The sequence below is a fragment of the Bos indicus x Bos taurus genome, chromosome 21 (assembly GCF_003369695.1).
Source record: "Bos indicus x Bos taurus breed Angus x Brahman F1 hybrid chromosome 21, Bos_hybrid_MaternalHap_v2.0, whole genome shotgun sequence".
In the NCBI taxonomy this organism is placed as follows: Eukaryota; Metazoa; Chordata; class Mammalia; order Artiodactyla; family Bovidae; genus Bos; species Bos indicus x Bos taurus.
Window position 1 is genome coordinate 1982696 of NC_040096.1, and position 15621 is coordinate 1998316.

The 15621-nt window shown below is 35.1% G+C and overlaps 1 long non-coding RNA gene and 1 other non-coding gene across 5 annotated transcripts in view; both read left to right on the top strand.

Annotated features, from left to right (window-relative positions):
- The first annotated feature begins 726 nt into the window (after positions 1 to 726).
- LOC113880206 lies at positions 727 to 800 on the top strand. Its single transcript, XR_003507669.1, has one exon. It is a non-coding gene; the product is annotated as a small nucleolar RNA SNORD107 (small nucleolar RNA).
- Positions 801 to 9998: 9198 nt separating this feature from the next.
- The window catches only part of LOC113880052, a 96597-nt gene continuing 90974 nt past the window's right edge, over positions 9999 to 15621 (top strand). For all 4 annotated transcript variants that reach the window (XR_003507575.1, XR_003507573.1, XR_003507574.1 and 1 more), the window contains exons 1-2: positions 9999 to 12688; positions 13166 to 13404. This is a non-coding gene — a long non-coding RNA (uncharacterized LOC113880052). The remainder of the gene's footprint in view (positions 12689 to 13165; positions 13405 to 15621) is intronic.

Consider the following 15621-nt stretch of genomic DNA (forward strand, 5'->3'; position numbering starts at 1 on the left):
GTGAGATAAAAAATTTTTAACTTTTGTAAACAAAACTCAACATGTATCTGAACATTTCATAATACAATACAGGTTTGTAACTGACTACTTGCTGAAATGAGTAATAAGTCTTATTTGAAATTAACACAAGCGTTTTTTTCTGATATTTGCAGCATTTTGAAAATTCTCCCATTTTCACACAATCCCATAAAGTACTCCCATAAGTAAATGAAATCATTTTTTTCATTCATTTACTTATGGGAGTACTTTATGGGATTGTGTGAAAATGGGAGAATTTTCAAAATCCTGCTAATATCAGAAAAAAACACTTGCTTGTGTTAATTTCAAATAAGACTTATTACTCATTTCAGCAAGTAGTCAGTTACAAACCTGTATTGTATTATGAAATGTTCAGATACATTCTAACTCCTTTGGGATGGGCCATAAATATAAAAATGTTCAGAATTTGAATTTTCTTAGATAAAGCAAATCATCATGGCTTTTTTTTTTTTTTTTGTCTTGAAACTTTTTTAGTCATATGCAGTGCCTTTTTGCCCACATAATTGATGCCTCTGAAAGGAAGAGAAAATTTGGTTACTGAATTTTCTGATGTGTCAATGTGGATCCTACCCAGTAATGTTGCAACAGGCTAAAAATATTACTTAACTACCTTTAGGACAGAACAAACCACACCAGGTAAAATAATCTTGTTTTTAAAAAAAAATCATATTGCAGAGGCCTTGGCTAGATTTATGATGACATAGGACCTTGTCTGAACATGATGATTTCAAAGTTTGAGCTTAAAAGGACACTCTGAAATCTAGTCAATGTGCCTCAATAGACTTTTCAGACAACATTATTCTTGGCAAAAAATGTTGTTCTTGACATGTGAAAGCTGAATAGCTAGAATTGGCAGGTGTAGTAGTACACTTTGTGCCAATTCTTCAGACATCCCTTGTTTTCTTTTTGTAGATTTTTGTAATTATTTTCTTTTTTTCTTCCTTTTTTATATGTGCACACACACATATATATATATATATATGTATGTATACCACAAACACTGTTCAAAGCAAAAATGGAAGCTCATCTTTGGATCTCAGAAGGCACATATGTGACAAGGTGGAAACAAAGACAGAAACAAGATCAAAATAAAGGAAACTACCACATCTTGGATCAAACATTGGAAACCAGTTCTAGGTGTCTAAGTGATGTCCAGAAGGAATGTTTATGGAATATATTTTATGAAATGCTGTGAGTGTGGTAAGTGCTGTCACACGAATGTTGGTGTTTAAGGACAGTTTATTTCTCTTCAGTTGTCTGCAGTTGATCAATGGGATCAGAGCCTATCACAGTAAATGTTTAAGAGAGATGCCATTACTGATTTTTAAAAATGTTATTAGATACTTATATTAGTGAATATTAACTTGTATTAGTGACAGATTAGAATCTAGGGCTATCTGATATCTAATGTTATACTCTTAATACTCAGTAGTCATTAAGTTAGGCTCCTCTCTGGGAATAGCTGTTTAGTAAATATCAGGATTTATTGTAGAGAACCTAAGTACTTTGTCATGAAGTTTACAGGGTATTCATAGGGATACATTTTAGTCATTTTTTGTCAAAAGTGGAAATACCTGCAATTTGAGTTCATAGGAGTGAGCATATCTTTGTTGCTTAGTAAGATGATGAAGTTCTACTAGAAGAGCAGTATTTGAAATCTAGTTTTGCTTGTTCTAGATTTGAATGTTGTTAAGTAGCATCAGATATTCACACAGCCAGTGTACCTTTGCAAACAGTGCATAGGGGCAGTTAGTACAGGGGAGCTGCTCCTTTATTGCTACAGGATACTTAATTCAGCTTTTTAAATGGTAGATGAAGAGTCTTGTTTCTGTTACGTCTGCCCTTCAGTCATAAAAATGACTAATAAATAAAAATTTCAAAGAAATAGTAAGTGTTTTAAGAAATATTTCTAAGAATAGAAACAATCTCAGTGAGTAGTATGTTTTCTTAGACATGGTAATTTCTACCTTCAGTGGCAACCCACTCTAGTGCTCTTGCCTGGAGAATCCCATGGAGGGAGGAGCCTGGTAGGCTACAGTCCATGGGGTCGCAAAGAGTGGGACACAACTGAGTGACTTCACTTTCACTTTACCCGGTCTGTTGAACTTGGCTGGACACTGGCTTTGAATTTTAAATAGACTGAGCAGTTTTTTTGACTAAGTGAATTGTGGCCCTAAGTGATGTCAAAGTAACAATACAAATATTCCATCCGCCAGAACTGCTGAAGTCACAAAGAAGAAACTTATGAAAGTCTTGTTACAGAATAATATTTTTGTTGTCTAAGATTATAACATGGCAGGTTTTGGAAAGATGGTTTTTCTAATATTGGAAATATTTCTAATACTGGAAAGATAGATTTTTCTAATATTCTTCCTTTATTAGAATGAAACATTAATGGTTCACTGGAGGCCTTGGTGTCATTATGACTTTTCTTTCACCAAAGCCTATAATAAAAATTGGCATCTAATAGGTTTTTGATAGTAATTTTTGTTACACTATTGTCTTAATTATTGGTAAGTACAAAAAGTTGGCCTTATAGGCAAAATTTGGCTTTCAGTTTAACGTTTATTTTCTGATTGTTTTTTTGTAAGGATTGAGTCAAGAAGTAAGAAGATTTATTGTGCCAGCCAGAATCTAAGATCAGGGAGTTGTGTAGTACAGTTCTGCACCTTGTAGCTTGTGGGATCTTAGTTCCCAAACCAGAGATTGAACCCAGGCCCTCAGTAGTCAAAGTGTGGACTCCCAATCGCTGGACTGCCAGGGAATTCCCTGGGTAATACTATACTATCTTAAACTCACTTATGTGAGAGTTCCAAATTTTGATTTGGGGCTTTGGTGAAGAGAGAAATGTGTATCTCTTACTGAATGCCTTTATCTATTTCATTCTGGCTCACTGGGGAATAAAACTTCTGTGTTTAAAAAAAAAAATGCTTTTTAAAAAAATGCTAAAAACAAAAACATAAAGATGTTATTTATGGCTGCACTGGGCTTTTGGTGCTGTGCGTGGGCTTTCTCCAGTTGTGGCGAGCAGGGGCTGCTCTCCTTGTGGTGGTTGGGCTTCTCACTGCAGTGGTTTCCTTGTTGCAGAGCTCAGGCTTTAGGCATGTGGAGGCTGTTAGGTTAGCAGAGTATATTGATTATTCTCTTGGTTTTTATAATGTGCCATAAACATCATTCTACAACTCATTGTAAAAGAAAAGACTTTGAATAGTTGCTTTTAAAATTGCAAACACATGTACAGATAATTCAAAGCAAATAGTGGCAAATAAGCAGGAAATAATTCATAAACATCCTTTTAAAATCATTGTGTAATATATATTTAACTATCAATTTTACAGAGATTTGAAACATGATGTCAACTTGAAGGTGATTGGCTGTCATTCATGGACATGAATGGGGCCTAAGAAAGATGGACAAGGATTTCATCCAGAAACTTAGAATCTTTTTTGCACAGTAGCTACTGTGTTACATAGATGGCTGTTTTGGAGCTGCTTTTCATACTGAAACTTCTAACTGGTCCCCTTACTTCCAGCTTCAGATTCTGTAATTTATCTGTTGGCCAGAACAATCTTTGAGAAAGATGATGAAACCACGTCGTGTTCTTCATAAATCTGCAATTGACATGTTTCAGAAGTGTTAGAAATAAGCAATAATTGGAAAAGAGGACAAAGGTTTATATAAACTGATAATATTTTGAGTATTTTTTTGCCACTGTGAAAATTGGAAATTTTCCAGTTCTAGTTACTGAACATTTGGATTCATAAATTTCAAACTCCTTTCCTCTTACCCTTTGGTCCACAAGAGTCTCAAGATAACTTTGCACAGCAAGATACAATGTGCAACTCAGGATGGTGTTAGGGTAGTTGTGGAAACTTTTTTTTTGTATTAACATAGATGAGCAGATTTTTCTGGAGTATTCTGAGCAATTTTACTTATTGACTGATAAGGAATTCTACACCTCTTGCCAATTTAAAGCGTCTTTTGCCGGGGCACTTCTGTATAGATACTTTCTAGATCTTTAACTCTGCATTGATTTGCCTGATCCAGCAGCATCAGGACAGCAACTCTCATTCCAGATTTCTCTCCAAGATTCAAGTATGTGAAGGGTGTCCACTGAATTGAAAATTATTTCAACTCGGTAAAACTTCCAAGTATTGGCTAGTCTGGACAATATCAAGTACATGTAAGCTAACCCTATAGGAATATGAGGCTAGGAAGGGAAGGACAGTGCTTCTTGATTTCAGTTAGAAGCTTTACCATATACACAAATTATAGACAAAATAAGAGTTTAGTACTGGCCTGAACTTCGTCTTGGTTCTGAAATATTGATATTTCATTAGCAGTCTTTGGATTGGTGAGGAATAGTAATTGCCTTGCTGTGGATTATCACAGTTACCAGTCAAAGCCCTATATATATGGCATTTGTGTACATTTATGATAAATAGATCTTAATTGCATTTACTCTAAATCTAATCCCATTAATTAATTTGACATTTGTAGCTTATGAATGTTTTTAAATACTTAGGAAAATTGTGTTTGGGTAATGGTATTGAGATACAAAATACTCTGAATGATGAATTGTTCATTGAATGTTGGGAGGTGAAGAGAATGAAATTCAGCATGTAAGAGCTTAATTGTATTCTTTCTTTGCTTAATCTTTTGGAATCTAATATTGAAGTAGATAGGTCTACATTTATAATCATCAATATATTATTTTTATATAAGATAATACAGCTTGTTTCCTAAGAAAGTTTCTAAAAATACATTTGGTAAAAGTGTCTTCTGGAAAAGACTTTTAGAAAGGGATTCTGAGGACATTTTGTAAGCTGTACAGAATTTTGTATTGTTTATGGCTGGCAAAAAGAGAAGGACATGGAAATGTCTAATATTACTCTATCATAAAAGCAAAAGAAGGCACTGCTATTGTTTATATGCATTTTAAAAATACTATGTATGACATAACCAAATATAATTGCTTCGTGACATTTCTCAGTGTGTTGCAAATATTAACAGAGTTTGTTAATATATATAGAAGAATTATTTTTAATACATGATTATAGAAATAAGGATTGTTAGAATACCTCTGAATGATGTATACATTTGAAATCATTTGATTGGATTATTGCAATGGCTTTTTGAGATGAGAGAGATTGTTTTGTATTCAACTGTCACCTAAGAAATGCTATTAAGGGTGCTCTATCTGGATGTAGATGTTATCCTGTAATGACATTTATGTTACAGTTTTTTATGGTATGAGATTGCCTTATTAAGATGAAATTTTTGCACCAGAGAAGAGCTTCTCAATGCTTACATAATCAGAATTGAGTGGGGATTTTTTATTGCTTTGTACATAATAGAAAAAGTACTGTTCTTTACCATCCTGTCATGCATAGAGATGGCTGACATTTCAGTTAGTAGAATATAATGTTGGTTACTGAGGTATTTCTAGACCACTTTGTCTTAGGCAAATAAAAGCTGAATTTAGGAGACAGAGAATAGGGATTTTTGGAAGATTGTGTATGTATATGTATATGCATGAAGAGCGTTCTCAAATAGCATCCAGACTTTGCTCCATGATCAGATGTTGGGAATCTAAATATATTTGATCAATATTCTAATTTCCAACCAATATTAATTCATTTCTGGTAAAAGTTGTTAAACAGTTTGTTACAAGCAATGTTAAATTTTTTGTTTAACTTGTAATTGTCTATATCATTGTAAATTCATATCAACCTAATAGGATACAAATATTTTTGTTTGCCAAAAGAAATGTTCCTTCCACCCTCTCAGTATGTTCATTGGATCATTAGACACAATTTTTAGGTTGTGAGAAATACATAGTGTGGAGTACATAGTGTGGAGTATCTAATGTAAATATATCATTTTATGACAGGATTCATCATGGTGGAAACATCACTGGACTGCTTTTATGTTTTTCAGATATATTTGTATACAAAAAGAACACAACTCTTTATATAACTTAGAGAAATCTTCAGATTTGGTAATAAAACAGCATAGGCTAGAAAAGTTTTCATTTGCCAGTGGCATTTGACTTTTAATGAAAATAGTGAATTATTGTTTTAAAGTATTTATTTATAGTTGTATAGACAATATGTAAGTTTTTATGGGTGATGTTAGTGATAGTATATCAGACCTAAGTTGATTAAATAGTGGGCTGATGAAAGGAATTTTTTTATATTATGTGTATTTAATAGCATTATTATATGTTTTTAGGCATATGAGCTATAATTTATGCAGGTTTTATAAAATATTAACTATGCAGAGAGTGAAAATTTTGCCTATTTTCAGACTATCTGAATAAATAATTGGGCAATTAAGGGATTTTTTTAGATGGTGGTCAATAAAATAGAATATGTAGTCGTTTGCTCTAAACATTTAGTCCATGTTTTGTAGGGATGTTTTTACATACATATCCATGTATACATATCAACACATATGAATACATGCACATATGTGTGTATAAAACTAGTGATACTAAAAGTCATAGAATGGCAATATTTTGGGGGCGAGTTATCATTTGGCTTTAGTCTTAGGTTCTTTGGGTTGTTTGAGGGCAGATAATACAGGAGGCTTTAGTTTATGAACTTTATGTATTGCTGGAGAATATAGTGAGGCTGTTAGATATGTGGGAAGCAAATGTTAGTTTTTTAAAATGACATCTACTTAGGATTTGCCTGGTAGGCATGTATTTTGTGAGTACCAAACTGACAGACTAAAGTTAAAACACTGTTTTGACGAATTGCTAAACTACTTGTATTTGGGATATTTTTGGTTGCTAGGGATTGATCTCTTACTTTGCTTTGTATATTGAAGATACATGCTATTTCATAAAATATTTTTAATTTCTGTCAATAATTTTGGAATACCTTTTCATTGAAACTTTAAAGTTACAGTCATTGTTTGATCTTAGATATAGCAGAGTGAGCATCTTCATGAATTAGGCTTGAATTTTGATGGTTTTCTGTTTATTGTGTTCTTGAGGTTTTTTCCATTAGACATTATTTGTTAGAGTGTAGAAATCATCATTCATATTTTTAAATACATAGACTTGTATTTCCATCTAAATTTTGAGTTTTAAATATTGGAACAGAGTAAGGACACATTCCACACTTGTCTAGCAGGCAAGCTCTTCTTTAACAAGTTCCTAGGTGTTCTGAAACCGCACGCACGCACATACACACATGGAATCAATATATTAATGTTAAACTAATGGTGAAATATATATATTATGAATAGAAGTGTTGTATGACCATTATGTGTTTATACTTAGTCTGTATGGGGGGAACAGTATTAGGTGGTTGTGTGCCTGTGATCAGATTTTTGTTTCTTATCCATATATCACTAGATGTTCACAAATTTCTGTCATAATTTTGAATACATATTTACCTAAAATTCATAGCACATAAGCTTTATGCTTGTCAAAATGGAATGGTACATTAACTCTCACTGTTCTTGAGTGACTCTTATGTCACTGTATACAGCAATGCTGTATATGCAGTTAAAAACATGTGTTCTTTCTAGATACATGCATTTCTTATATAATTTTACCTCTAATTGTGGGACATGTATGTGTAACTTATTTTCCCAGATGTGCTAAGGTTCCTGATGCAATTCATTTTTCTAAAGAAAATTTTATAGAAATGTTTGTGTTCACTTGCTAACATGACAATAACCAATTTTGTAAATAAGGAACAAAAGTAATATTTAGTTTTAAACATGTAATATTTCTAAATGTACTGAGAATCTAAAAAGTTTAACTTTATTTCATTGTAAATGTGTTAGTACTGTTGTCTTTTAAAATCAGCATAGCAACGAAGTTGACAAACAGGCCCTTGGAGCTATGCAAATTGGTGGTTAAGTGGAAACACTGACAAGATTACACATTTACCCTGTTCTCATGTAGAAGAATTGGCCATTGTATCAAGTACGTATATTTAAAACTTACACCATGTAAATTCTTTTGCTATATCTAATTCAAACCAAGATTCCTGATATATTTCATTTATATTATTTTTATTAAGAGCAGTTTCAGGTTCACAGAAAACTTGAGAGGAAGGCACAAAAGATTTTCCATGTACCTTCTACCTGAATACTTGCATAATTCCCCCCATTATCAACCTAGTACACATATGAAAATCCACCTCCATGATCAAATGCCCTGTGAGAGTGGTACATTTGTTAAAATGGATGAGCCCACATTGACACAATCACCCAGTGTCAGTAGTTTATATACATTAGGATTAACTCTTGCTTTTGTACATTCTGTGAGTTTGGAAAAATGTATAATGACATGTATTAATCATCATCATATTGTAGTGGCCCTAAAAAGCGTCTGTACTCTAACTACTCACCCTTCTTATCTTTTTTAATCTTTATTTTTTTCCTCTTAACATTCAAATTAAAAAATGACTTTGTCAAAGATATTTTATACTACCTCTTGGAACAATACACAGTTCTGTATGTGTTCCCTTGGTTGCATGACAATATTCAAGACAGCTTTGTAAATAGGCAGATATAAGGTTTTAATTTTTAACATCTAGACGTTCTAGATGTATAGAGTCTCATAAAGTATAATTTTGTAAATAATTCATTGTAAAGCTCCATTGTTTTCTTTAGAAATCTCAGCAGTGAAATTGATGCTGTTGTGGGTTTCTTGAGCTATATACCTGTTCAGGGATCTGCTTTCTGATTTATGGAAAAGCAAGAGTTAAAATGGTACTTTTTCATTTTTGGATTCTCATCTAAAAGAAAGTTTTATATTTTAATCATTGTTTAGTGCTTAGGTTTTTGTACATTAAAAAAGTCAAGTCATAATTTGTAGTTGTACTGCTGATAGGGCATTATATATTTTAATCAAAGGAAGTTGTATCTTATAAGATTTTATTGTCTTTGAATTATACAGTGTTGTATTTAATTGGAATGCATGACAACATACAAGACAACATTGTAAATAGCAGTAAAAGAATCATTAAAAAATCTAGTTTTTCTAGGTGCATGGGATTTCACTAAGTATAAATTTGTAAATATAACAATATCATGAGGTGGCTTCTATGAATGTATTAGCAGTGGAATACAACTCATAATTGGCTTTTAGGACTGTGTAATATTTTGGTGTTCAGTTGCTCAGTCATGTCCGACTCTTTGCGACCCCATGGCAGCATGCCAGGCTTCCCTGTCAAGTACCAACTCCTGGAACTTACTCAAACTCATGTCCTTTGAGTGGGTGATGGCCCTCCAACCATCTCATCCTCTTTAATCCCCTTCTCCTGCCTTCAATCTTTCCCAGCATCAGGGTCTTTTTAAATGAGTCAGTTTTTTGCATCAGGTAGCCAAAATATTGGAGTTTCAGCTTCAGCATCTGTCTTTCCAGTGAATGTTCAGGACTGATTTCCTTTAGGATGGACTGGTCCCTTGGAGTCCAAGGGACTCTTTAAGAGTCTCCTCGAACACCACAGTTCTAAAGCATCAATTCTTTGGCGCTCAGCTTTCTTTATAGTCCAACTCTCACATCATACATGACTACTGGAAAAAATCATAGCTTTGATTAGAAAGGACTTTTGTTGGCAAAGTAGTGTCTCTGCTTTTCAATATGCTGTCTTGGTTGGTCATAACTTTTCTTCCAAGGAGCAAGCGTCTTTTAACTTCATGGCTGCAGTCACCATCTGCAGTGAATTTGGAGCCCAGAAAAATAAAGTCAGGCTTGGTTTCCACTGTTTCCCCATATATTTGCCATGAAGTGATGGGACCAGATGCCATGATCTTCATTTTCTGAATGTCCAGTTTGAAGCCAACTTTTTGACTCTCCTCTTTGACTTTCATCAAGAGGCTCTTTAGTTCTTTGCTTTCTGTCATAAGGGTGGTGTCATCTGCATATCTGAGGTTATTGATATTTCTCCCGGCAATCTTGATTCCAGCTTGTGCTTTCTCCAGCCCAGCATTTCTCATGATGTACTCTGCATATAAGTTAAATAAGCAGGGTGACAATATACAGCCTTGACGTACTCCTTTTCCTACTTGGAACCAGTCTGTTGTTCCATGTCCAGTTCTAACTGTTGCTTTTTACTTTTCCAGTGGAGCACATTTTTCCATAACTCTCCACCATGACCCGTCCATCTTGGGTGGCCCTACACAGCATGGCTCGTGGTTTCATTGAGTTAGACAAGGCTGTGGTCCATGTGATTAGTTTTCTGTGATTGTGGTTTTCATTCTGTTTGCCCTCTTATGGAGAAGGCTAAGAGGCTTATGGAAGCTTCCTGATGCGAGAGACTGACTGAGGGGAAACTGGGTCTTCTTCTGATGGGCTGGGCCATACCCAGTACATCTTTAATCTGATTTTCTGTTGATGGGTGGGGCTATGTTACCGCTTTGTTGTTTGATCTGAGGCCAAACTATGGTGGAGGTAATGAAGATAATGGCGACCTCCTTCAAAAGGTCCTGTGTATGCATTGCTTTACTCAGTGCCCCGACTCTGTAGCAGGCCACTGCTGACCCAGGCGTCCACCAGAGACTCCTGGACACTCACCAGCAAGCCTGAGTCAGTTTCTTTTGGGGCCACTGGTCGTTTTTCTTGGGTCCCGGTGCACACAAGGTTTTCTTTGTGCCCTCCAAGAGTCTGTTTCCCCAGTCCTGTGTAAGTTCTGGCGGCTCTGTTGTGGGGTTAATAGTGACCTTCTCCAGGAGTGCTTATGCTATACCCAGGTCTGCTGCATCCAGAGCCCCTGCCCCAGCGGTAGGCCCCTGCTGATCCATGCCTCCACAGGAGACACTCAAATGCAAAGGCAGGTCTGGCTCAGACTCTGGCATCCCCGGTGAGCCCAAGGTTTTGTTTGAGACCTTCGAGCATCTCTGGCGGATATGGGGCTTGATTCTAAACACAATTTCGCCAGTCCAGCCATCTTGCTGGAGCTTCTCCTTTGCCCTTGGACGTGGAGTTTCCTTTTTTGGTGGGATCCTTCATTCTCCCATCAGTGGTTGTGCAGCAGCAAGTTGTAATTTTGGAGTTGAGAAGATGAGCACCTGACCATCTGCTCTTCCATCTTGGGTCTGTCATTACAGTTGGTGTTTATGCAGTGATTTTTTTGGGCATAGGGATACCTAGATTGTCTCCATGTCTTCAGATTGTTAGATTCTCATAGGAAAAGATTAGATTGTATACTTTTAACAAAGAAAAATGACCAAAGGATTTTATTTTTATCTTTAGGAAGAAAGGAAGACATTAAAGGAATTGTCATTTAAGTCATAGCTATTCTCATAGCTAATATCAAGTAATGGTTATTTTGCTATACTATATACACATACTGGTTGAGAATTTATATGCATATACAAACATACTGTAAATGTATATACACATACATATGTAAAATTAGTTTTAGGGATAATTTCTTTTTAAACATCTATTCATGCCTTGCTTTTTTTCTTTTTAGGAAAAAAATGAAAATGGAATTTCAGTTATAAGCTTAAATGTGTAGAAACCTGCTTCATTTATATCTAAACTAATGTTAATTTTTATGTAAAATGTTTAAGTGGCTATGTATTTTTTTTAATGTTTCCATATATACTTTTGTGAGAACATAATTTATGTGATTTTGAGGGTTTTTTTCTGAGAGCTTTTGAAAGTTTTCTGGTGGGTATTTAAATTTTTATAGTATAATCAGTAACTAATGTCAGGAGTATTCTCAGTTGCTTATAATGTAAATAATGAAAATTTGTTAGAGGTATCATTAGTATATCTTATTTTGTGTAGAATTTTGGCAGTGACAATCAAAATTTGAATATGTAAAACTTTTGAAATGATAAAACTTGCTGATGGGATTTTACCTATTACTGTTCTCAAATTCATAAAGAAGAAAATATGTTACAGATTGTAACATAATTTGAATGTCTGAAATATACATCATTAAAAGAGGAATTGTAATGATAGCTTATTTGTTTGACTGTCATTCAGACACTGAAAAAATATTCTGATATAGAAGAATGTTTCAAGTTGATTCTTTTAATTGTCATTTTTGAACAGATAACAACTAAATGTGTATGCTGAGATGTGTCCATATGCCTCTGTTTTTTCTATTTGAAATATTAATGGTTACTATTCCTAAGGAATGGGTTTATTCTGACATGATAATAGAGTTAAATAATGCTTTCTCAGTAGTGTTAACTATAATGGTGATTATTTTAGCATTCTTTTTGAAACTTTTGCACATGTGTAAGTTCAATACTAAAACATATGTTGCTATATGACAATGTAAAAGTGCAAATGTGCATTATGGAATAGAAAGTTGTCTGGGAAATCATACCAAAAAATTAACATTACTATATAAACATACCAGAAAAAAGGGACAGCTGCTATTTACTGCCTTTAAATTTTTAAATGTATTTCAAAAGCAACATCTAACAACCAAAGGAACTTAAAAGATACAGCCAGTTTGTGCTTGTCTTCATCGTTACCTGTTGACGTTTTGGGAGTGTTGGGCTGTTGTATCCAGCTTTATGTTCCCAGTGACTGTCACGCATAGTTTTGAGTGATCATGAAGAACGTGTGACTTAGATACTAGTGCTGCAGAGAGTTTTAAACAGTGAAACAAAGAGAATTTGATTACCCTCGGAAAGAAGGGAGAAGATGGGATTTGAGGTAGGTGCTATACAGTTATATTTGGGTTGACAAACACATGAATGATAAAAATAGTCATTGAAAGTTTCTATAAAGGGTAATTTTATAAGACAGTGCCATATTTATGGCTAATTGTTGAAGGAAAGTCTCTTGGAATAGCTTGGGAATTACTCTTAATTAATGGGCCTAATAGGAGAATGGATTATTGTCTTTTACAGTAGTTTGAGTCTGTTAAATGGATTGATCATAGGTCTTTTATGGCTTTTTAGAGTATTCAGAATTGGTAAGAAAAATTTCAGTAGTCTCAACATTCATGCTGAAAGTACTCTGAGAAGGTGTAAGTAAAAAAAAAAAAAAAAATTCTGTTTGGGCCAGTCATATTTGCTAGTTTTTCAATTTGCATTCACTATTCCTGTCACTTCTAAAGTTATCATAATTAGTGTCTCCTGGAGTTTTATTTGTATCTGACCTTGGCTTTATTGTATTCTTGCTTCTCAGGTAAATATGGTGAAAGAAAAACATAACATGCAGATAATCTGAGGATATCTGACATCATCAGGAACATTCTTCCTATGGAGTTCCTTAATTTATAAATCTCAACTGTAAACCACAAGTAAGAAGGTTCGGGATCAAGAAATGCTGTATTAGGACAAGATTTTGGCTAGGCTCAGGAAAATAACACTGGTGCAGACTTTGTTCTTGTGCAGCTTGGAATTATCCGATATTCCTGAGAATCAGTAAGTAAGCCAGTTATTTAAAAATATAATTGTATTAAAGATGGAGTCCATGAATAATGTAGTCAATGGCCGGCCTTCAATTAATTTACTCAACACCAAATACAATAACATAACTAATATTGCAAAACAAATGATGATCAATATTTTACTAATTATAAATTAGGGAATAGACCAGCTATTTTTGCATGTGTAGTTTGGTGGTATAATGGTAGAGGTGGATGGCAGCCTAAAAAAGGTGCTAATATAGAATAATAGTAGCAAAGTCATGTTGAAGTTGGAGAGTTGAATCAGCTACAGGGTTGATTAATGAGGAACTGTTTCTAAGTGTTAGTTCGACATTAGCCTCCACTTAAGCTGCTGCTTCAGTGTTTGGTCAGAATGCTGTGTGTTTTACCTTACTATGTTTCTTCTTTTTCCCTGTAGGGAGGTAGTAGTTTAAGAAAAGATACTTTTGCCATCTTTGTTTTAATGTCAATAATTGTTGTCACCAGACCAGTTGCATTATTGCTCATTCCAGGTTTTCTTGACTCCCATCTCTGGGCTCAGGAAAACCTCTTGGTGATAGTGATTGTAAGGGCAGTCTGAGTGCTCATTTGATTCAGGGCAGGGCACTTTGGTTAGACAGGAACTGATATTCTGCTTTTCTTAAATTTGATAGAATTTTGGTGGCAGCTAGTGTTCATTGTTCAGATAACATATAGGTAACAAATTATCCTAAATTTGGTGATATATAATACATTCTTGTGCTATTTCTACAGATTCTGTGGGTGAAGATTTCTGAGAGTGCCAGAATGTATTTAGAATCAACTGGGAAGACCCAGTTCAATGCTTGAGAGTGATTCAAACCACTAGAGTCTTCTGGATACTTCTTCACTCAAATCTGGCACTGGTTTTAGATGACTTGGAAGGTTGGGCTTAGCTAAAAGGCTTTTAACCATCACACAGGTTCTCACTTCAATCATAAAAATAAGTGTTTGAAGTGGCATGGCCTTTTTTGATCTGGTTTCAGAGGTCATGTAACATCATTTCTGCCATATTCTGTTGGCTAACCTTATCATATGGCCAACCAGAATTTCATAGCATGGTGGGATACTGCCAAGGTGACTGTAGGCACAGGTAGCTTGTAAGACCAGATTGAAGACAGTACAACAGGTTAAGAGCTACAGATGTGGAGCTTCAGTAGTTTTTTGTTTTGTTTTTGAAGGGGTCCTTGATTTTCACAATTCCACTTTTCTCACACTCAGAATCTCTTGCAGATAATTTTTGGCAAATATCTTACTCATTGCCTGACATAAAGTCATACTGAATTGTTTTGTGATTTGGGGAATTAATTAGGCAAAAGATAAGAAATTAGAAAAAAAAGTACATGATTTTTGGATTTAGTCACTTGGGAAATGCAAAATAGAAAAGATTGAGGTCCAGTATGTAGATACTGAAATGTAGAATCTTAGAACTCCTGAAGCTGTGGAACTATGGGAAGAATGAGAGGGGACAGCTGTTGATGAAGTCAGTAATGTTGTAACAGATGCGGAATTCCTGCCCTTGACACTCCAGGAGCTTTTCCTTCATTTCCCATTCTACCTTGCTGTAAGATTACTTCATGGGATGGGCGGGCAAGAACTGAATACTGACAAATTGTTAAACATTCTTTCTCAGAAAGCCTTATTGCCCATCTGCTGTCCATGGGATAACCTTGAAAGTAACGGTTTTAATCAGAAAATGTTGCCTTTTTCCTCAGGCATAAATCATAACTAAAGAGAAGATTACAGGCTTCCCTCATAGCTCAGTTGGTAAAGAAGATGCACTGGAGAAGGGATAGGTTACCCCCTCCAGTATTCTTGGCCTTCCCTTGTGGCTTAGCTGGTGAAAAATCCGCCTGCATTGCAGGAGACCTGGGTTCGATATCTGGGTTGGGAAGATCCTCTGGAGAGAGAGAGGCTACCCACTCCAGTATTCTGGCCTGGAGAATTCTATGGACTGTATAGTCCATGAGGTCACAAAGAGTCGGACATGACAGACCCATTGTCCTTCCATTTTCTTTCATTTTTTCAAAGAGAAGATTAATGGTTTTTTGAGAGGTACCTGCTCAGCCATTTTAATGGGAACTAGAGTAATGGGCGGAGAAGGCAATGGCACCCCACTGCAGTACTCTTGCCTGGAAAATCCCATGGACGGAGGAGCCTGGTAGGCTGCAGTCCATGGGGTCGCTAGAGTTGG